The sequence below is a fragment of the Macrotis lagotis genome, chromosome 3 (genome assembly GCF_037893015.1).
Source record: "Macrotis lagotis isolate mMagLag1 chromosome 3, bilby.v1.9.chrom.fasta, whole genome shotgun sequence".
In the NCBI taxonomy this organism is placed as follows: domain Eukaryota; kingdom Metazoa; phylum Chordata; class Mammalia; order Peramelemorphia; family Peramelidae; genus Macrotis; species Macrotis lagotis.
Window position 1 is genome coordinate 111220380 of NC_133660.1, and position 23319 is coordinate 111243698.

The 23319-nt window shown below is 35.3% G+C and overlaps 1 protein-coding gene across 1 annotated transcript in view; it reads left to right on the plus strand.

Moving 5' to 3' along the window:
- The window catches only part of LOC141519181 (uncharacterized), a 60159-nt gene extending 48700 nt beyond the window's left edge, over positions 1–11459 (plus strand). Inside the window, exon 2 of the mRNA XM_074231567.1 lies at positions 9432–11459. The gene's annotated coding sequence lies outside the window, so the exon portion shown is untranslated. The remainder of the gene's footprint in view (positions 1–9431) is intronic.
- Positions 11460–23319: the final 11860 nt, after the last annotated feature.

Sequence of the window (23319 nt, forward strand, 5' to 3'; positions counted from 1 at the left end):
GTGAGGTAGGTGCTACAGTTTTTATTATGCCCATGTTACAATATGAGGAAACTGAGGCTCAAAGAGGTTAAGTGACTTGCCTATGGTTAAATATCTAGTAATTGTTGAAAGCAAAAATTGATCCCATGACTCTTGTCATTGTGTCTAACAATATTTCCACTAAACTACACTGTCCAAAGATTAAAGCAAAAAAAAAATCAAACTAATAGTCAATTAGAAATGAAAATAGTGAATATATATTAGAGATAGAAAACTTTCTGTATGTACAAATTTTAAGCAAATTTTGTCTTCAAAAATTATAGCTGTGTCTAGCAATTATACTCATGATTAAAAGTTAATTCAAATAAGGCAAATTAGAATTTTTTAAATGGAAGCAATTATCACTGAAAGACAAAAAGAATAACTCATGTGAGAATAAAGTCATTTCCTTTTTTGAGAAAATAACTAGATTAGTAAACAGGGGAATGATTAACTGAGAGATTCAACTAAAGATAATGTATTAATGCAGTAGAATGAAATGTTTTTGAGTGAGCTTTAAGTAGAAGCAGCAGTAGTACAGCATAAAGAACTATGGGTCTGGAGTCAAAGCATCTTGATTTCAAATCCTGTCTCTGCCTAGTATCCATGTGATGTTTGGTAAGTTGCATTGATAGAGTTTTAAAGTGTAATATTATTAAGGTTTTGTTGAATTTTTATTTTGTAAAATGTTTCCCAAATATATTTTAATCTGGTTCAGTCCACAGGCAACATGGGGTACTTTTTTTTTTATAGTTCTTTGTTTTTTATTTTTAAACTTAAATACAAAATAAGAAAAGAAAAAATTGCCTTGTGCACACAGCAGAACATTAGAGTATTCAAAATATAAAGCAATAAATTTCCATTTCAAGAAAGCCTATATAATAAATACTACATATTGAATTCAAAATTGTCTATCTATTATTTGTTTCTTTGTAGGTTTTCTTTTGTTTGCTGCTCTGAACTTATTTTATTTTTTTCGTCTCTCTCCACCCCAAGAAGGCTGCAGATAAGAATGAACATATATTTACATACACAAATACACATACATGTATGCACACCTGTGTACATATATACACATTCAAAGACATGTATATATACATGCATGTTCATATGTATTCAGACACACATACATTCATATACAAAAGTGTAAAAACATATACTTATTTCCACTCATCATCTATTATTTTAAATAGTCTAAAACAATATAGATTAAAATTACTGATACAGTTTCCCTATTTCTCTTTTGATTAAATCTATTTTAACTAACTTTATCTGAGATCATGATTACTACTTCTGTCTTTTTAAAAAATATATTCTACTATTTAACTTTATTTTATGTTTGTGTGCCTCTCTCATTTTTACAACATTTTCTGAAAGCAGATCCTCTGTTTTACTTCTACCCAAGACCTTACCCTCCTATTCCTTAACCAATCCTCCTCTAAGAATCTCTCCTTTCTATATATACCCTTCTATACACTATGATTTCTTTTAATCTAGTTATCCTTCAATACCTTCCTTATAACTCATTTCCTCGCTGTATCCCTGTAGCCTCTTATTTCTTTCTGAATTTAGAAGGCTTTTATACTCTTCTAGATATATCTATATCTATCTATATCTATATCTATATCTACATCTATATCTACATCTACATCTATATCTACATCTATATCTAATCTATATCTATGTCTATATCTATGTCTGTATCTATATCTACATCTACATCTATATCATATCTATATCTATATTTAATCTATATCTATATCATCTCTATCTCTATCTCTATCTATCTCTATGTATGTCATGTTCCCTCATTGAGCCATTCCCAATGAGAGTAGGTTTCTAGAACTTCTAGACCTTCTTCCCCATTGGATTCCTCTGTATCAGTTCTTCTTCTTGCATCTCATTTGTTTGAGATAATTACTCTTTTTATTTTTTTCTACACTTTTATTTTTTAGAATCACATAATAGGGGCGGCTAGGTGGCGTAGTGGATAAAGCACCAGCCCTGGAGTCAGAAGTACCTGGGTTCAAATTTGGTCTCAGACACTTAATAATTACCTAGCTGTGTGGCCTTGGGCAAGCCACTTAACCCCATTTGCCTTGCAAAAACCTAAAAAAAAAAAAAAGTAGAGTCACATAATACTTCTACCCCATCTTTCTTTCAAACTATCCAATTATTAATGACAATCTTAGACATATGATTTACATTTCCACATATAAATAGTACCAAATTGTCTTTATTGAGTCCCTTGTAATCATTCTTCTATGTTTACATTATAGTTCTTTTGGATCTTTATGTCAAATTTTTTATTAAGTTCAGGTCTTTTTGCCACAAATCCTGAAACTTTGGCAATTTTTTGAATGTCCATTTTTTTTCTGTTCAGGATTATGCTTAACTTTGTTGGGAATGCTATTTTCAGCCACAACTTCAGTCCTTTTGCTTTTTGATATGTGTAGAGTTCCAAGATTGGCAGACTTTTAATGTAGCTGCTGTTAGGTCTTCTGTAATTCTAATTGCGACTGTTGTTTTTGAATTTTTTTCCTTGTTGCTCATATTTTTTCCTTAATCTAAGTGGTTGGGAATTTGATCATGATATTTCTGTGAATTTCCTCCTAGGATCTCTTTCAAGTGATGATTGGTGAATTTTTTTTTTCTATTTCTGCTTTCCCCTCCTGTTCTAACACTTCAGAACAATTTTCTTTAATTATTTCTTGTATTTTTTTATCTTAGCTTTCACATAGTTCATTTCTCTTTTTGATCTTTTCTTCAGATAAGTTCTTCTGAGATGTTTGTATTCTCTTCTATTTTTTCATTTTTTATATTTTGTTGTATTATTTATTGGTATTATAACACCTCTGGCTTCCCCTGCCCAATTCTAATTTTTAAGGAATTGTTTTCTTCCTTAAAATTCTGGATCTCCTTTTCCAGATGGATGACTTTCTTTTCATTATCTTCTTGCTTTTCTTGGGTTGTTCTTTTTTTTAATTTTTTCTTTAATCTCTCTTATTTGATTTTTAAGGGATTTGCTTTTTGAGTTCTATGAATTCTTTTTTGGGCAGGTGATCATTTGACATTACTCTTTGGATTGGAGAGACTTTCTTTGTTTCAGCATCCTCCTCTGAAGATGAACCCCAATCTTCTCTATTCCCATATTAACTGTCTGTGGTTGTGTTCTTTCTCCTTTATCTATTCTTTTACTTATTTATTCATTTATTTGTTTGTTTATTTTTATCACTTTGTTGTTATCTTCACCGCTGGTCCTGGGGGATATGGGATGGTGCCTCTGACCTTGGGTCCTTCTTACTGATAAAGCTTTGCACTCTTTTCCTCCTCCAAGCCATAGATAGGCTCCTTCAGCACACTATGCCAGAAATGATCTTAATCCCTAAGAATCCTCCACAGACTAAAACCTCTGCCCTGAAACTGAGACCCAAGAACTCAGCTCTCCTGGAGATGTCCACAGGTAACAGCATCCAGGCAACATTGCTTCTGCACTCACTGGGAGTGTGTTGAATCTTTCTCAAACAGGACCAAGTCTGAGCAGCACAGCTGGCCTTGGCAATCCTTCATAGCAGAGGGTCCTCAATCTTTCCCCCCTTAGACACTGACTCCCCACATTGTCTGGGAGTGACTGAGTCTGAGAATACCTCCCACCCTGCTGCTCTCCCCACTTGCTATTTTAGCAGAGTTAGTCTGGTGGTATTTACATATCACCAGAGCTGACCCTCTCTCCTGGAATCTTTCTTCAGATCTTCTCTGGTTATCTCAGCGGAATCACTGTTCTGCCCTAACTCTTGTTTATTTTTGCCACTCTTCATTCACCCTAAGGTGCTTTTTTTGTCTTGTTTGTGGAGGAAATCTGGAGAACTTGGAATTTTCTGGCCTCCTCTGCCATCTTTCCAGAATCATCTCTGCCATTAGTTTTATATTTCTGATAAGTATTCTTTAAATGAGAGAAATCTGTAGCATTGATGATATGCACCTAACTAGTTATGAGCAGTGTTGGATTTAGAGTCACAAGAGATCTATATTTTAATTTCATCTCTGTCACTTACTAGCTGTGTGACCATAGGTTAAATCCCATTGACAATTTAATCTCAATGGATTCAAAACTGAATTCTTATTTCCCCCAAAGCTTCACTCCTTCCAAATTTCCTAATTATCATTGAGGGTACCATCATCCTCCTGGGCTCCCAAACTAGATGTCATTCCTACTCCTCATTCTTTTAGATCATTTCTACCCCTGCCCCCCCATAAATCCCAGGGGCTCCCCATCACCTTCCAAAGCAAATGTAAAATCCTCTACCAAGCAAAGTCCTTTACAAATTAATGTTTCGGTTTTCAGTTTTCCTTCAGTTTTAATTCCCTCTCATACCCCAACCCCAAGTCCAGTGACACTAGCCCCCTTACTGCTACTCACATCCATCTTGAGTCAAGATATTTTCTCTGGCTGTCCCCCATGGCCTGGCAGGATCTACCTCCTTGCCCCTACTTCCTGGCATTCCATCAAGTTCCAACTAAAAACCCACTTTCTCCAGGAAGCTTGTCCCAATCCCCCTTCATTCTAATGTCTTCTCTCTTCATTATTTCCAATTTATTATATATATAATATATATATATATATATTATATATAATACATAGCTGTTTTTATGTTGCCTCCACAATTACACTGTGGACTTCTTGAGATAAGGGATTTTGTCCTTTACTATTCTTTGCATCCTTCTGAAGGATAAGTGAGATTATATATTTACATGTATGTTTAGATATGTACATGTTTGTATATTTAAATGCATGTATTTGTATATTCTTCTTATGTTTATATGATGTGCCTATGTGTATAAATTATGTATGTTTGTGTTTTGTAGGTACATATATGTACATGGCCATAAATTCAAATTTAGGTAGATAGACACACACACAGAGATGTGTATAGATGGCTCTACATACTATCCTCATAAATATAAAGAGATAAGATCAAGGAAGTCCCTGATGAAATTTGGGAATTTTCCTAACATTCTGTTAATAGAGTTTAAAGCAGTTCTCTACTGATAACTCAGTAGAGTACTATAGACTACTAATCAAATTGTAAAAATAAAGGCAACTGATAACATCAGAAACGTCTAATTTTTGCTGAAAAGATTAATAAGTAGTCCCAAGTAGAGTCAATGCTGGAGAAGGGATTCATTTGGACGCATTCTCTATCTCTTCCTTCCCCTTTCACTTCTCCAAGGTAGTGCAGCAAAGCATGTGAGAGTGGGGGGTGGGAAGGAGGGAAGAAAAGATTCTCTCACCCCCCCCTTCTCCCATAAGTATGATGCTCTCCAGTAGACTTGAATTTGGATCTTCTTGATAAGATCAGCTACCTCTCTATTCATTATGCCTATAGAGTTAGGCAACAACCTAAGTGAATACTGAGCAATTCTACTGAGAAGTATACTGTTTTCACTTGAGGAGAAAGGAGGAGGAAGGGGAGGAAGGGGGGGGAGGGGGGGAAGGGGAGGGGGGGGGAGGTAGGGATGAGGGGGTGAAGGGGAGGGGGAGGGGGAGAAAAAGAAGAAAGAATCAGCAGCAGCCTGATTCCCAATACATTTTATTAGAGAGAATGGCATCCCTCAGGGATGTGCTGGAGTCACTTGAATAGGCTCATAAGAATACATGTTAAATTTTCAGTCTTACTAACAGATTGCCTTATCTGGGGGTGAGGAGAGGAAAGCAAGATTAGGGGAAAAATTATAAAAGTCAAGAGAAATAAAATCTTTCTTAAAAAATAAACAAATAAATAAATAATTTCAGTCTGAGCATTTGCACCATGGAAATGGAAAAATACTTAATCCTGGTTTGACTTATTGCTTTGTGGATGGTCTAGACTTAGGAAAGTGATAGAGAAAATGTGAAGAATAATGTAGATTAAACTTAAAAATGTGTCCATGATCTATTCTATATTCCCCACTTATCTAGTTTGTTGTTAAAATATTTACCAACATACTGCCCCCAGCATCAGTGACACAAAGTTTATCAAAGCCCAAAATTGAAACCCTAAGCCAAGATACAGGCTTAGCATTCTCTGGTTTGAAAGAACCTCTGTTCTCACATTGACCTTTCAAGCACAGCTACAAGGATCAATAACATTTTTTTCATCCACAGCTACTTCCAGAATGAACACATATTCTCCTCAGTATCATATTTTACAAAATGTTTTTCCTGATTAGGTTTGGTATAACACATTGTACCCAGTGACCACTCAATGAATACTATTGACTGACTGAAAGTCTAGGAAGACTTTTAAGCTTTACTCTCGAATAAAAGACTAGATTTTTAGGGTTGCTCATTGAGAGAGTTATTTAGACCTTAAGAAAACAAACTCTCTCAATGAGCAACCCTAAAAATCTAGTCTTTTATTCGAGAGTAAAGCTTAAAAGTCTTCCTAGAAATAGCTAGCATGTGGAAAAACAACTAAGTCGGTGAAGACATGGTTATGTATAGAGTCAACATGCTACAGTGGTAAGGTCAGGAAGACTTGTGCTCAAAAATCTACTCTGACATTTGCTTGCAGTATCTAATATCTCTTTCTCACAGACAACTAAAGACAACCCTGAATGGAACCCTCTTTGTTACAAAGAAAAATAGTTAAACAATAACTGATATGGTGACATCTGCCATTGCAATTAACAGCAAGGGGCAGAAAGAATCTGCCATCTGTGTGACCTCAGGCAAAAAAATTTCTCTTCTCTGGATCTCATTTTCCTCATAAAATGAAGAAATGGAGGTTTGGACTAACTGCAACTTTTAAGGTTTTAAATCTATGTTCCTGCTCTGATTCCATAATCATTCATGCCAGTTAAGGGAATGGAAATATATTTCATTATTTGTTCTCCAAGAAAGAGATTAGTTAGGATAGTTACTCATAATTTGACTTGCATCATGTGTTCATTATGTATTCATCATGTATGTAATGAATATATGGCTTCTTGCTCTGCATACATTCATCCAAATCTTCCTATGTTTCTAAGTTTTCCAAATTAATCACTTCTTACCACACAACAATATGCCACAGTCAGTTCCACCATTTATCAATCAATAGGTAATTATGAAATTTTCAATTCATTTTTATGATAAAAAGTGCTACCATGAATATTTTAGTACATATGGCACTTTGCTTTCCTAGGATATACTCAATAGTAGGATCACTGAAACAAAAAGAACTAAATTCAGTCAATTTTTTCAATATTTTTTATTTGTTTTTTAACATGGACAAGCTAATGGACAATCTGTGTTTCCTTAACACCTCAATATTGGCTTGTTCTGGCTTTGTGGGTTTTATGAGTGGTTTTGAGGGGGGGCTATCTTTGCTAAATTGTTGGAAAGAAATTTGAACCTCAGAATTATTTTAATTTTTATTTAATTAGTGATGAGGTGAAATATTATTCTTGAAATAAAAGACAAAACAATATTCATATATTTAATGTTTGCTAGACCTACAATAATCTCATTTTGGTGACTAATTTTTATTTCCCTGATATGGTCAGAAGGGAGGTTTTTCAGAAGATGGGACCCTCAGTATTTTTACATCAGGGAGTTCACAGCTATATTTAAGTCAGTCCACTGTGTTTTGAGTCATACCACTAAGGATAAGAATGGTTATCAATAATTTCATTAATTTTAATAATTCCACTAATTTCAGGAATGATCCCTTCTTTCTCCTGAAAGAATATCAGTAATACTAAATATGGGGGTAGGTCTTATCAAAACCTGGAGTATTGGAGTTTAAGACTTATCTAATGAAGTTTAGGGAGTCCAAAGCAAGGTATACCTATCTATTCAATTGTAAATTGATAAGATTTCTTTAGATGATCTGTGACCTTTTCATTCACCTTGCTCTTAGAAGTGCAGAAATTAGATAAATAAAAATATATATTCATAAGGCACTATTCATTATTCACAGAAGCATATTAAACATAGTACTTTCTTGAACAGAGATATGTTGTATTTTTTAAAATTTCCTTTTCATTCTGATATTTATGTAATTGAAGGAAAACCAATAGCTTAACTTTAGAAACCTACTCAAGGTTATAGAAATCATGATAAATCAATATTTTTGTATTGAGAAATGGGTACATGGGTTAAAATCCCAGAATGTAAATAAGGAAGTCAATATTCATTAAACAAACAAGAACAAAATGTCACAGAGAACATGTTCAAGGTTTTGAACTAAGTCAAATGAAGCTGCTTTAGAGCTCAAACAGAAACTATTTCAAGGACTCAGAGAATCTAGATTGAGAGATGGAAGGAAGTTTTGAGATTTTCTAACCCTACTCCTCCATTTTCCAGATTAAGCCCAGAGAGTTCACCCAGATTCTCAAAGGGCCTAAGTGGAAGAGTTCAAATGTGAAACTACTGGTTCCAAATCCAACACTCTTTCCAACAAATCACATTGATTCTCAGAATTAGATAACATGGGAATCCTACCAGTAGGGAATTTGTAAAGTTCCTCCTCTCTCCTGTCCAATAGAAGGTAATAGATCAATATTGAGACATAAACAAAACCTTTCCTCATCATGTGAGGGAACCCTCCTACAGACTGAACCAATGGGCATCACCTCAAAAAAGTTGGAAATTCTTTTAACTGATGCTCTTAAAAGGCTCTTAACTTTTTTATTTATTTGTATGACACGGGATTCTGTGGCAATCTGGTGAAACCTCTGAATTCCTTCTCAAAATAATGGTTTCAATGCGTAAAACAGAATACAGAGAATTACAAAGGAAACTAAAGGTTAATGGAAATAAAGATGTAATTTTTTCCCCAAGTTCAGAGGTCCCTAACACTATCTGCAGACCCCAGGTTAAGAACTCCTTTCTGTCAATATCATTGATATACTAGGAAAACACTGAATTTGAAGTTGGAAGACTTTTAAATACTTTAAATTTTAATGTTTCCCTTACCTACTTCCTACCTGTGTAACCTCACCTGAGACATTTCACTTCTTTCTTCACTTCTTGGATCTCAGGCTAAACCCTATTGATCATTGTTTGAACACTTATTTGTTCAGAGTAAATGTAAATAGTAATTATTTCTGTTTTGGCCAGAAATTCTGAGATCTTACCCTACCAGATTGACTTTTAACTCTTCCTTTGGACTATGCAAAAGAGATTTTTTTGCTTCTTTCCTTTCTTACCTGCCTTAATCACTGAAAAGTTCTTGGGTCATATCCCCCCAGCTTCATTTTTGTGTTTTTCTAGGGTTTTTTTTTTCTTTTTGGAAGCGATCATTCTTGACCTCTTTATTTCAGTCAAACTGTGGCCTTGAAAAGACCTAACATTAAAAAGCCATTGTCTCCCTCTACATTCAGAGCCAACTCCATTTGTTCTGCTACTTTTTTGTGATGTTGTGTGAGACCCTTTATATCCCTTCCAGCATCCAAGGCCATCTTCAATCATCTTATTCTAAATCTGGCCACTGGATCCAGATGACTACAGAGGAAAAATGAGGCTGTGAACCAGCATAGCACCCCTCCATTCAAATCCAAATCATTTGCATCACCTTCCTTCTGTCATTGGTCTTCTTTGAGAATGAAGGATGGTCATCAACCCAATTGTGCAATTTTTTCCATGGTGCCTTCCCCATTAAACTGAACTTCCCAAGAACAGGAGTTATTCTTAGTAATTAATATGGTGTGGCACATAATAGGTACTTAATAAATGTTTGTTGGCTTGACTTGACTTTTCTCATTTGTAAAATGGTCTGCAAGATTAGATTTCTTTGGCTCCTTCTAGTTCTATATCCTCAGTCATCATGAATAGACATATGCAATTTGTGATTAGTGTGCTTTGGTGAACAGACAGATGACTGACCATAGGGATTAGCAAGAAAATATTTGCTTTCTATGTGTTGACCTCCCATCATAAGCATTCAAAATTAAGAAGCTCTGATAGAGTAAAAAACCTAAAATAAAGAGATCTGGGTTCAAGACTAATCTCTAAAATTTATTGACTATGTGGTCTCCAGACAAAACAGTTTATCCATTACCTCCTCATTCAAATGTATTCCCATCTCTTACCCCAGTGGTTGTTATGCAAAATGCACTTTTTAAATCTCAAAGCTAGATGAAGAGTGTGTTCAAGGAAGATTAGTACCTATGGTGTGAGGGCTATTGAGTCCTTTTCAGGGCAACAACAGGTAATATTTCCTTAAGATTACAGGAAAATGCCAGACAAATATTTTTCCAATATTGCTCCTTTATCAGTATAGTGATATGTGAGAATGTATGAAAGAATTCACCAAAAGGATCAACTTAACCTAGAAGTATTTAGGGACAAAAAAAGCTTATTCCATGCATCAGGGCTTTTCCCCCCCTTAAGATAAGCAAAAGCCAAGAATGAAAGTTAAGATTTTTTTTAGTAGTAGCATAGTATACATTGTTTATTCTGGGAGGGGTTTGGGAGGGGTAAGTATGTACCTTAGGGTTCCCTCTGGGTGGAGAGTAACCTCTGAGACCACCAGCAAGATATATAAGAACCCCCCCCCCCCGATTCCCTTTTTTGGTAAAATAGCTTTGAACAATGAACTGGGCATATGTGCAGATTCTGAATAGTTTCAGAAAGTTAACCTTGAATTATAGGAAGGATCCATGGGTAGGGTTTGGATTATTTTCAGTTTCTTTAAGATAACTTTGAACAATGGGATGAGAGTAGGTAGGTATAGGTGGGTTTCAAGTAGAGATAGCTTTGAACAATGGGATGGGAGTTGCTGTTAATGTAAGACTAGTTCAGAAAGAAAAAAGTTAATTCTAGCACATTTTTCTTTGCCTAATATTTCCTCTGCTACAAGTTCACTTACCTTGGCAATGACTTCCAAGAAGGTACACATTGGTAATGAGATTGACATACACATGGCCAGAGCTGGTTCTGGGAGGTTCAGAAAGAAAATGTAGGAGAGAAGAGATATTAGACTGACTACCAAACTGAAGGGCTAGAGTCCTTGTGCTGACCTCATTGCTGTATCTAACAGTAATGCCAGGAAACTGAATCACTTCTATTTCAGTTGTCTTAGGAAGATTCTGAAGATCACTTGGCAGGAGAAGATACCAGACACTGAAATGCTTTCTTGAGATAAACTGCCAAGTGTTCAAACATTATTACATAGAGTGCAACTATGATGGGACACATTGTTCAAAGGTCAAATGCATGCTTGCCAAAAATACTATTTTATGTACAATTCGCAGTGCAAGTGTTCACAGCAGAAGGGGAGGAGAGGAGAGAAAGGAAGATGACAGAAAAAGCAACACAAAGACATTCTCAAGGTCTGTCTTAAGAACTTTAGAATTGATTTTGCAGCATAGGAGACACTGGCAGGACCTCCCAGCATGGCGTGCCCTCATCAGAGAGGAAGCTGCACTCTACGAGCAAGGCAGAATTGAAGCAGCTCAAAGGAAATGTGAGATATGTAAGTTTAGAGTAAACACCCCAGGTTTTCATATGGACTATTTGTGCCCAACCTATGGTAGAACATTCCCAGCTCACATTGTCTGATCAGACAACCATAGTCAAACACATGGAAATTTGTTGTTTTGATCTTCTTCAATAACAAAGGGCAAGAATCAACCAAATCTCAAAGTAGTACAAAACTGGGAGTATAATTATCGAATGACTTGTTGATCCCACCTATAGTCAGGACTATGCAGTTTCTGCCATTCATGTGGCCCTTATTGTTATTTAAGGAATTTATTTGTCTCAGAATACCTGTCAATCATGAATGGTCATTTAGCAATTCAGATCTTACCACTTTGTACACACACACACACACACACATACACACCCTTTGCTATTCCTTATCTAGAGTTGTTTCAGACCCTTACATTTTATAAACAATTTAATTAAATTGATAAAAGTATACTTATATAAAATCTTTATTAGCCAGTTGTGCTATCACATGCAATCAGGAATATGCTGGTAAATGTCTCTCTGAAATATTCTAATTCTCTGAAAAGAAAAATGGGAGGGGAGGTGGGAGGCAGTACAGAAAGAAGAAGAAAAAGAAGGCATTTATTAAAAGTCATGTGCTAGGTATTGTACTAAGTACTTTATAAATATTTTCTCATTTGATGCTCACAACTTTGGGAGTTTAGTGCTATAATCCTTATTTTATAATTGAGGAAACTTAAGGGACAAGTTAAATGACTTGCCCAGAGTCATCAGCTATTAAGTGTCTAAGACTATACTTGAACTCAAGTCCTCCTGAACCCTGGAATATTTTAGCTGATACTTTTAAGTTTAATCTGCATTATTAATATTTTCTCCACCATTTTCTTAATCTATAGATAATCAACAAAACAATAAATCAACCCTTCTTGTAATATTTGCATATTTCCAAAGTGTAAGTGCTCACACTAAAATTTTAACAATTATGAGCTGTTTAGAACTAACTCCAATAAACTTTTGCATGCAATGATCCATATCCTTCCCAAGGCAAAAATTAGTACCTCATATTAAAGTACATTTCTACCTTCTACAGTCTCCCAAATTAGAGGTGGGAGAAATCAGAAATCATTAGGTCTACTTGTTTGTTGCACATTATCTGTGCCTTCAAAATGGAAAGGTAACCATCACTCATAAGATTTGCTAGAGGCAAAGTCCATGGCTCACAAAAGAGTTGATCCAAGTATCTGCCAATGCATCAATTTTAGTGTGGATCTTGGACCTCTCTCTTGAGCCAACTAGATAGAGTAGACTAGATGAGGTTACATTCACTCACCAGTAGTTCCATCTCAGAACATTAAACCTGAATGGATTAATTCTCCCAGTCAACATCTTCTTTTGCACTAATTACCTCTCAAACCTGAAATAAAATTCATCTTCAACTTAGTCTCTCATAATATCTAGTTTCCCTCAAGGCCCAACTTAAGTGCCAACTTTCTTCATCCCTCCAGATGTCAATGTCATCTCCCCCAAATCACAATGCAAGTATTTTCTGGCTGGCTGGCTCTCTCTCCCCCACCCCCATTTTTCTGTCTGTCTTTTTTTAATCTATATATCTATCTGTCTGTCTTCTATTTATCTACCTATCTGTTTATCTGTCTATCTATATACCTATCTAAGCCATCTGTCTAGTCATTCATTATGTCTCAATCTAAAAAGTTCGACCATGCATCTGTACCTATCTGTTTGCTTGTCTAAAATCAGCTGTTTTCTGTGGTTATACATATCTTTGAAGAAAGAACTATTTTCTCTTTTCTCTTTGCATTGCCAGGGCCTAGTATAGTACCAAGCACATAAATATTTAATAAATGCTTGGTGATTAATTTTTCTGATTATTGAAATTTTATAGATGATAGCACTAAAAGGTGACTAGCATGTGGCTTTATTGTTGTTCTCTGAACCAAGTGTGTGCTTTTACATGTCACATTTATAAATTTTCTGGTAGTATGACAGAGTAATGCAGTAGATAACAGATTCAGTTTCCAAGTCAGCAAAATGAAGGAATAGGACTAGACAGCCTCTCAAGTCCTCTTTAGCTCTGGGGCTATATAGCTTTGACCCAACTAAATTTGTGTTCTTTTACTAGATTTGCTATAAATAAACTGTGATTCAGGAGAATTTGACTAGAAATGTTTTCAGATGATTCAAGCTTTGAATCCCAAGATTCATTTAAAAATTTTTAGAGAACGTAGGGCCAGGAGTCAGGAAGGTTCATTTTTCTGAGTTCAAATGTGACCTCAGACATTTCTAAGCTGCATGAGCCTGGGCAAGTCATTTAAGCCTGTTTACCTCAGTTTCTTCATCTGTAAAATAAGATGGAGAAGAAAATGGCAAACCCTCCAGTGTCCTTGCCAAGAAAACCCCATATGAGGTCAAGAAGAGTTGAATATGTCTGAAAAACAAGTGAACAACCACAACAGCAAAATTTAGCTAATCTCTAAATCCCTTCTTAACTCTAAATGTTATCATTCTTTGCTCTATATTTTCCCTTCACCAAACAAAGCTTTATAATACTAATTCTTTTCTCCACTCCCCCATTTCCGTCTAGCTGAGATACTATCATATAGTTAAAATATTCCCTTTAGTGTTTTACATTAGAAAGAGGGATTTATTGAAGAAAAAATAAATATCTGCATGCTGGTTTCATAAGGTATTCAAGTTTTGCAATTTACCCAAGTGGAGACAGTGCCCATACTGAAGAGATCAGATTCTTGAAGAATTGAAGTCTTAGACCCTAAACAGGTTTTGAATTTGTCACCCATTGCTCATTAGCAGGCATCCCTCAGGATAAGCTAAATAACAGAAATCTGTTGGCTTTTCTTTCTAAGCTTATTAAGCCCATCTAAAAGAAATGGAAAAGTGAAATATTTTGGAATAATCTGCTTTTGTAGGGCCCAGAGCTCCTATTACATTTTGGTTACTCTATAGGGATAATTCTCATCAATTTTAATGGAATTTTAATATCCTGAAAGAATATTAAAAGAATTAAATACACAGTGAAAATTTCTGTTCCAAAGAGCTAGTCAGAGGTATGACTACTCTATGAATCTCTGCATATATATATATATAGATAGATAGATAGATAGATATAGATATATATATATATACCAAATCCTCCTTTTTAGACTGTAAACCAAGAACACATAGAATAACAAGCATAATATGTAGCAAAAACAAAAATAAATGGTAGAAACATGGATTATACACACACACACACACACACACACACACACACACATACACACATATATATATAAAGGATGAGGAAACAAAAGACCTTGGGGTCTCTTTCACTTTATATAAGCCTCTGTGAGTCTTTTTACTCTAAATATACAGAGACTTGATTTTGATAATACAATAAAAGCAGATTTCAATTGTATGTAATAGTCCTAAATTTTCTAAGATTTTATGTTTAATATGGAATTCTACTCCACTGAGTTCTAATGGACTGGGGAACTTGTCTTTCTGTTCCATATTCAGGTTTGGACTGGGGTCAGACCTAGGAACCCTGGCTTTAAATGAGAGGGACTCCATGTTCAGCCAATCAATAAGCCTACTTTGTACCAACCACTGTTCTAGAAATAGAAATAGAAAGAAAGGAGAAAGAAAGAAAGAAAGAAAGAAAGAAAGAAAGAAAGAAAGAAAGAAAGAAAGAAAGAAAGAAAGAAAGGAAGGAAGGAAGGAAGGAAGGAAGGAAGGAAGGAAGGAAGGAAGGAAGGAAGGAAGGAAAGAAAGAAAGAAAGAAAGAAAGAAAGAAAGAAAGAAAGAAAGAAAGAAAGAAAGAAAGAAAGAAAGAAAATAGAGAACTGAGTCAAAGTTTTAGGGATCTAAGACCCAATTGAAAAATGATTAAAGGATTTGAACAGGCAGATTTCAGATTTAAAAAACAAACAAACAAATAAGCAAAGCTATCTATATTCATATAAAATGCTATAAATCACTATTGATTAGAGAAATACAAATAAAACAATTCTTCTCGCACCTATCATATTGACTAATACAGGAGCTTGGATATCCCTCCCATATCCTATGAAATCATTTGGTCAACATTTAATTAATTCATCCCTTTTAGGGATGAATTAATTAAATGTTGACCAATTTTTAAGTTGGTAATTTTGCATGATTCTCAAATGATGTTAAAATTTCCAAATGACCCTTGGTAGAAAAAAAGCTTCCCCACCCCTGAGCTAATATGACAGAAAAGGAAAATGTTAGGTATGAAAATAAGGACACTAATGCATTGTTGGTGGAGTTGTAAAATGATCCAAAAATTCTGGGGAGCAATTTGGAACTTTACTTAAAGGACAATCAAACTCTGCATACCTTTTGGTCTAGTAATACCTCTAGTATCCCAAAGAGATCAAAGAAAAAGGGGAAAGGATGTATATGTACAAAAGTATTTTTGTGCTGGTAAAGAACTGGAATTCCTTATCAATTGGAGCATGACTAAGTCAGTTGTGATATATGCATTGTGCTATAAGAAATGACAATCAGGATGATTTCAGGAAAAACCTAGAAAGACTTGCATAAACTGATACAAAGTGAAGTGAGCAGTACCAGGAAAACATTGAACACAGTGACAGCAACATTGTGTGACGATCAGCCATGAACGACTTAGCTCTTTTTAGCAATACAATGATCCAAGACAATTACAAAGGAGTAATGATAGAAAATACAATCTACCTCCAAAACAAGATGTGATGGAGTCTGAATATAGATCTAAGTATATAATTTTCATGTTTAATTTTTGGTAATTTTCTCCTTTTGGTCTTTTTCTTCTTTCACAACATGACTAATATGGAAATGTGCTTTATTGTCATATAAAGCATGTTTCCATTTTAACATTTATTTAAAAAAATTGAGTTCCAAATTTTTCTACATCTTTCCCCCACCATAAAATAGTAAGCAATTTAATATAGATAACATGCACAATCATAAAATAACACCTACCTCCTATGGTTGTTGAAATTATTGAAATTATGTTTCTAAAACTCTTACCACAGGGCCTGCAAATAGCAGACCCTTAATAAAGGTTTATTTCTTTTCCTTCCTTGCCTTGGTGAATAACATCTCCAATTTAGAAATTTTCCCTCCTTCCAGCTAGCTCCAAATCTCTGAACTTTTTCACCCCTCATGACCTCTTCCAATCTTGGTGACAACTACCTAGAGATATAAAATTAAATTAAATTAAATTAAATTAAATTAAATTAAATTAATTTTTTAAAAAAACATAAAATGGCAAAGGCACCAAGGGTCTTCCTGTTGCAAGTTCAAATTAGCTGAGTCTACACTTCAGATGGGGAAGGCAGAAAAAGATGTAATTGTCATACTGATGGGGTAAGGAAGTACAGATCCTACTCCACCTCTTAATGGAGTCAAATGATGCCTCCTGGAGAGTAGCAGTCAAAAGACATCCAGATGTAGGCAGTTTTCTCCTTTTAAAAAGTCCAGAGTCATAAGCTCCTTTGATTCAACAGCCATCATCTCGGATTAAAAATCCCATACCCCTCAACCAGCTCTGAAGCTCCTATGTTATCATCCAGAGCTAGAAATGTCAACTCTGAACCTTTGTGCCATAGTTGACATTTTTTTATATTATTTACCACTGAATTTATGGCATAACTACAATTGTACAATAAGGCATGTACAAAACTCTGGAATCATAAAAATTCACAATTATGTAGTACTTCTAAGTTTGGCAAAAGATTTGTAATTTATTATTTATACAATTTATATAATTTATTATTTATAATTTATTAAAGCTAATATTGTAGGTACTCTTGTCCCCACTAAACAGAAGAAGAAACTTCTGATAGTCATTTAACAATATAGTAACTGAGTCAGTATTCACATCAGCTCTTCCTTTCACCAGACCCTGAATCCAGTGCATTATAGGGTAGTGATCCTTCTTCTAGAACTGTTTTGAATTATTATTCTCTTATAGGATTAAGAGATCACTATCATATGGCAGACCAGTCCAAGTGTTAAAATAATAATAATAATAATAATAATAATAATAATAATAATAATTAATAATAATAAACTTCAATTCCTCGGTTCATAATAAATGGACACTATAACATAATTAAACTGCAATTGGATTTTTATCCATTATTATTTGGACTTTTAAAAAATGGCAAATGTGAACAAATAAAAATTTCTCATAGAAATAATTATATTTACTTCTCCACAATTGAAAATTATATAGATAGGAGATTGCAATTGTTTTTCATTTTTCTCTTACTTCCATTAGATCACAGATTTAGAGCTGGAAGCAATCTTAGAGACCATGTAACCCCACTTTTTTGTTCTTTTTTGAAAATGAATTCATTTTTAAGATTAAAAAAAAAAATCTCTTTTTCACATTCCTTCCTTCCTTACATTGGGAAAGCAAGAAAAGCAAAACCCATGTTTCAGTCTTGGATAGTGAAACAAATCAAATTCCAAAACTGGTCATGTCCAGTGTATGTAAGTCTAAACTCAAACATTAAATTTCCTATCTCTATTGAGGGGCACATACCATGCTTCATCATGAGTTTTTAATAAAGGACTCTCTATGACCTTTTATCTACAGCCTGTCACTGCATTTTTCAAAATGACTAAGTCTTTCCAGACTGTTGATATTTACAATATTGTTATCATTATTATTTACAAACTGTCCTCGTGTTTCTCACTTCACTTGCATCAGTTCATACATGTTTTCTCAGGTTTCTCTGGAAGTATCTCACTTTAGCATTTCTAATAACATTATAGTATTCTATCACAATTATAAACCATTCTCTAATTGATCAGCATCCCCTCACTTTCCATTTCATTATCACCACCAACAGAGCTTTCATAAGTATTTTTGCACAATATTATTGTCACATCAATCATATTATCAAAGGTTTACTATGTAATCCTTTATGAAGGATTGTAAAACCTAGGAAAAAAATAATAAAATCCATCTAAAAATGGAAATATGAAGAAAATGGGTCCCTGAGTGCATTAATGTACCTATTTTTCTATATCCCCTCCAGCCTTTGTCACCTTTCTTTTGCCAATTTTGCCAGTCTTTTGGATGCAAGGTTACTGTTTTCAGTTTTAGTTGTTTTAATTTGCATAAGTTACTTTTAATTTACATTTCTCTGTTATTTATTTAGAGCATTTTTTCATATGACTATTGATAACTTGGTTTCTTCCTCTGAAAATTGCCTTTGGATCTTTTGACAATGCATCAATTGGGAAATGGCTTTTATTCTTATAAATTTGCATCAGTTTCCTTTATATTTTAGAAATCAGACCTTTATCAGAGAAACTTACTGCAATTTTTTTCTCAGTTACTTAGGTTTGATTTTTTTTTAGCTTTTTCAAGGCAATGGGGTTAAGTGGCTTGCCCAAGGCCACACAGCTAGATAATTATTAAGTGTCTGAGGTTGGATTTGAACCCAGGTACTCCTGACTCCAAGGCCAGTGTTCTATTCACTGCACTACCTAGCCACCCCCTAGGTTTGATTTTTTGCAAAAATTTTCTAATATTTACTTAAAACTGTCTCATATGTGATACTACCTCTTCTTTGGTTTTAAACTCATCCCCTCAATATATTTGTCAAGTAATTACTACTTTGATCCTCCCATTTGTTTTTAATATAACCATTTATGCCTGTCATATACCCATTTGGAATGTCTTTTGGATTATGGTATTAGATCTTGGTCTAATTTTTGCCAGATTACCTTCCAGTTTTTCCAAGTTTTTTTTTTAATTTCAATAGTGAGTTCTTCCTTAATAGCTGGAATTTGGGGTTTTACCAAACTCTAATCTATTCTGCTTTTTTTGCTTATCTTAGATTCAAAATTCAAAGACACACTCTAGGACATGGTCACTATGTAGATTCATTTGCTTGACAAAATTGTACAAATAAGCAAACTTTTTTCTCTAATTTTAATTGGAGGGTGGATAGGAACTTGCAAGAATTAGCAATGCCAAAAAGAAAATAAAGTCATCATAATATTTTTTTTATTACAGAGAAAAAAAACAGAAGGAAGTGCAAAACCAATACCAGACAAAACAGGCAGTTCTGAAAGTAATGTGCAGACTGCATCATATACCAACAGAAGAAGAGCAAGAAAGAGAACAAGAACAAGAGCAAGAAACAAAGAAAAAGAAAAAAGGTGTGAAATGGAAGTTCTTATTTCATATATCCTCTTTTTTTGTGTGTTTGTTTACTTTAGAATTTTAAAAATATACAATATAGACTTATCCATGTCACTCTTCCCCATATTTATGAACTCCAGTGGCTCCTGATTACCCTATTTGGAATTTAAAGCTTTTTGAACATGTCTTTTCTACCCTTCTAGCTTTCCTACTCCTTGCTTCCTTCCAATAACTTTGCAATACAGCTTGTCTATATTTGCAGCTCCCAGAATGTGATATTCCATCTTCTTTGTACTATCCTCTGAGGTCTAGAATGCTCTTCCTCTTTATGTCAATGCTAGAGTTTCCTTTATGGATTTGACTCAGGACTTGGCTCAAAATCTTTCTCTTCTTTTAGGTATTTCTCAGTCTCACAAATACCTATGACTTCTCCTTTGATCTATTTTATATATAACTTCTATGGACATAATTGTTTAAATGATATCCTTTTCACTGAAATGTGAGATCCTGTAAGACAGATACTGTTTTGGTTTTGGGGTAAGGGTTAGGTTTTGGAGTTTGGGGAAGGGAACTTTCTTTGTTTTCCTAGGGCTGTCTGGCTCATGTTTATGCTATTGTTCAGTTGTTTTAGTCATGCCTAATACTTTCTGATCCCACTTAAGGTTTTCTTGATTTCTTTCTCCAGCTCATTATATAGATGAGCAAACTGTGGCAAACAGGGTTAAGTGACTTGCCCAGGGTCACACAGCTAGTGGCCAGATTAGAATTCATGAAGATTGGTCTTCTTGGGACTCTAGCAATTATGCCACCTACAGCTTAATAAACACATAGATTGACACAAGTCACTGCCAGAATCTCTGTTTTGATTCTAATTGTTGCCTATCTTCCGAGTCAAAGTATTATTAAATAGTGGAGTAGAACTAAAACAAAAAAATTCTAGCCCAGAGGGCAGCAACTTGGCCAGAGGATAGAGCACCAGGCCTAGAGTCTGTTCAAATCTGACCTGAGCTCAGACACTTAACACTTTATAATAACTGTTGTTGTATTAGCTGCTGTTGCTGCACTAGCTATTGTACTAGTTGTTGTACTAGCTTCTGTTGTGTTTTTTTTTTTAGATTTTTCAAGGCAATGGGGTAAAGTGGCTTGCCCAAGGCCATACAGCTAGGTCATTATTAAGTGTCTGAGGTTGGATTTGAATCCAGGTACCCCTGACTCCAAGGCCAGTGCTTTATCCACTGCGCCACCTAGCCGCCCCTAGCTTCTATCGTTAAACTAGCTGTTGTACTAGCTTCTGTTGTTGTATGAGTTGTTGTATGAACTACTGTTGTTGCACTAGCTATTGTTCTACCTAATGTTGTACTAGTTGCTATTGTGTTCTACTAGCTGCTGCTGTATTATCTGTTGTTGTACTAGCTGTTGTGGTACTACTTATACTAGCTGTTTTGTACTAGCTTCTGTTGTTGTACTAGCTGCTGCTGTATTATCTGTTGTTGTACTAACTGTTGTACCAGCTTCTCTTGTTGCACTGTTGTACTAGCTTCTGCTGTTGCACTAACTGTTGTACCAGCTTCTGCTGTTGCAATAACTGTTGTACCAGCTTCTGTTGATGCACCAACTGCTGTACCAGCTTCTGTTGATGCACTAACTGTTGTACCAGCTTCTGCTGTTGCACTAACTGTTGTACCAGCTTCTGTTGATGCACCAACTGTTGTACCAGCTTCTGTTGATGCACTAACTGTTGTACCAGCTTCTGCTTTTGCACCAACTGTTGTACCAGCTTCTGTTGATGCACTAACTGTTGTACCAGCTTCTGCTGTTGCACTGTTGTACTAGCTTCTGCTGTTGCACTAACTGTTGTACCAGCTTGTTGTTGCACTGTTGTACTAGCTTCTGCTGTTGCACTAATTGTTGTACTAGCTTCTGCTGTTGCACTAATTGTTGTACTAGCTTCTGCTGTTGCACTGTTGTACTAGCTTCTGCTGTTGCACTAACTGTTGTACCAGCTTGTTGTTGCACTGTTGTACTAGCTTCTGCTGTTGCACTAATTGTTGTACTAGCTTCTGCTGTTGCACTGTTGTACCAGCTTCTGCTGTTGCACTAACTGTTGTACCAGCTTCTGTTGATGCACCAACTGTTGTACCAGCTTCTGTTGATGCACTAACTGTTGTACCAGCTTCTGCCATTGCACCAACTGTTGTACCAGCTCCTGTTGTTGCACCAGCTGTTGTTGCACTAGCTGCTGCTCTTTCAGCTGTTTCTTGCTGTCCTAGCCCCCTGTTTGTTACTGTCCTAGTAGTTTCTGTCTAGCATTTATTAACCACCTCCTTCTTCATGGCTGGCTCTGCACCAGTGTTGGAGGTGCAAAGACAGAGCAATCCCTGCCATCTATGCACCTAAGTTCCAGGGGCTCCCAATACATACAAAATAAAGTAAAAATAATTATGTGGTAGAGTACTTAGAGGTTCAGAGAAAGGCCCCCTTCGAGGAAGTATGTCCATGCATGCGTTCTACTTTGGATTGGAATGAGGAACAGTGCTGGGAGAATTTCAATTGTATTTAAAAAGGGGGAGGGAGATGTCAGAAAGGGAATGGAAGTTTGCATCTACATGCCAACTAAATAGAAACAGAAGAATCTAAGTTTATACCAGGATAGGATGAATGAAGTACTTTTTATTTAGGCTAGACATAGAACGATAGACAATGAAGTAAAAAGTGGAATTTATGTTTTTAAAAAGAAGAGAAGAAGGATAGAAACAGAAATTTGACTGGAAAAGAGAAGAAGATATTTTGTAACACTGAGAGACTGGTAAAACCCAATTTTGGTGTATGCTCATATCACCTAAGAGGTAGGCATAGAAATGAGATCTGGGAAGGTCTACCTTCTCCTCATATCCAATATAATGCATGGTGCCCATCCTTTAGGAGAAAAGATCTTCACCCTTCTGACTGTCACTGGCAAAAAAGAGGTTGTCCAAGGTCGATAGCTTTAAAGAAGCAGCCTATTCTGACTATACAGTCAATGGAAAAGGCCTGGTCCCTCTCACAAGGTTATGAAATAAAGGATGTCTTTTCAAAAACAGATGCCTTTATTTACTAGCTGCATAACCTTGAGCAAGTCACTTAACCCCATTGCCTTGCAAAAAAAACAAAACAAACAAACAAAACAAAACCAAAAGCAAAACACTGATGCCTGTAATGTTGCCAGTGGGATTCTCCAGCTGAGATGATTCAAATAAGTGCCAAAGCTGGATTATACTGGGAATACTTATCTTTTGAGGATTCATAATTTCATCAATGGAGATTCCACCATCAGCATCATAGATCAGAGTTCCTTCATTGACCATTTAGCTAACCTGATCTTCAGACAAAAGATATACATTTAAATCACTCGCCAATACTTGAAGTCTTTTAGGGTTAGTAGAACCAGACAATGTGATTACCTTGATAGTATAGCTTTTGAGAGCCTGGGTGCTAACTCCTCTACCATGAGAGAGTATAGTACAGTGAAAAGGGCAATGACTCTGGAACCCTGATTTCATATCCTGCCCATGACAAGAGCTTCCTTTGTAACTTTAGACAATTAGCTTTACTTTCCTGGACTTTAATTATTGTTGTTTTTCAGTCATGTCTGATTCTTTGTGATCCCCATTTGGACTTTTCTTCATAAAGATATTAGAGTGGCTTGCCATTTCCT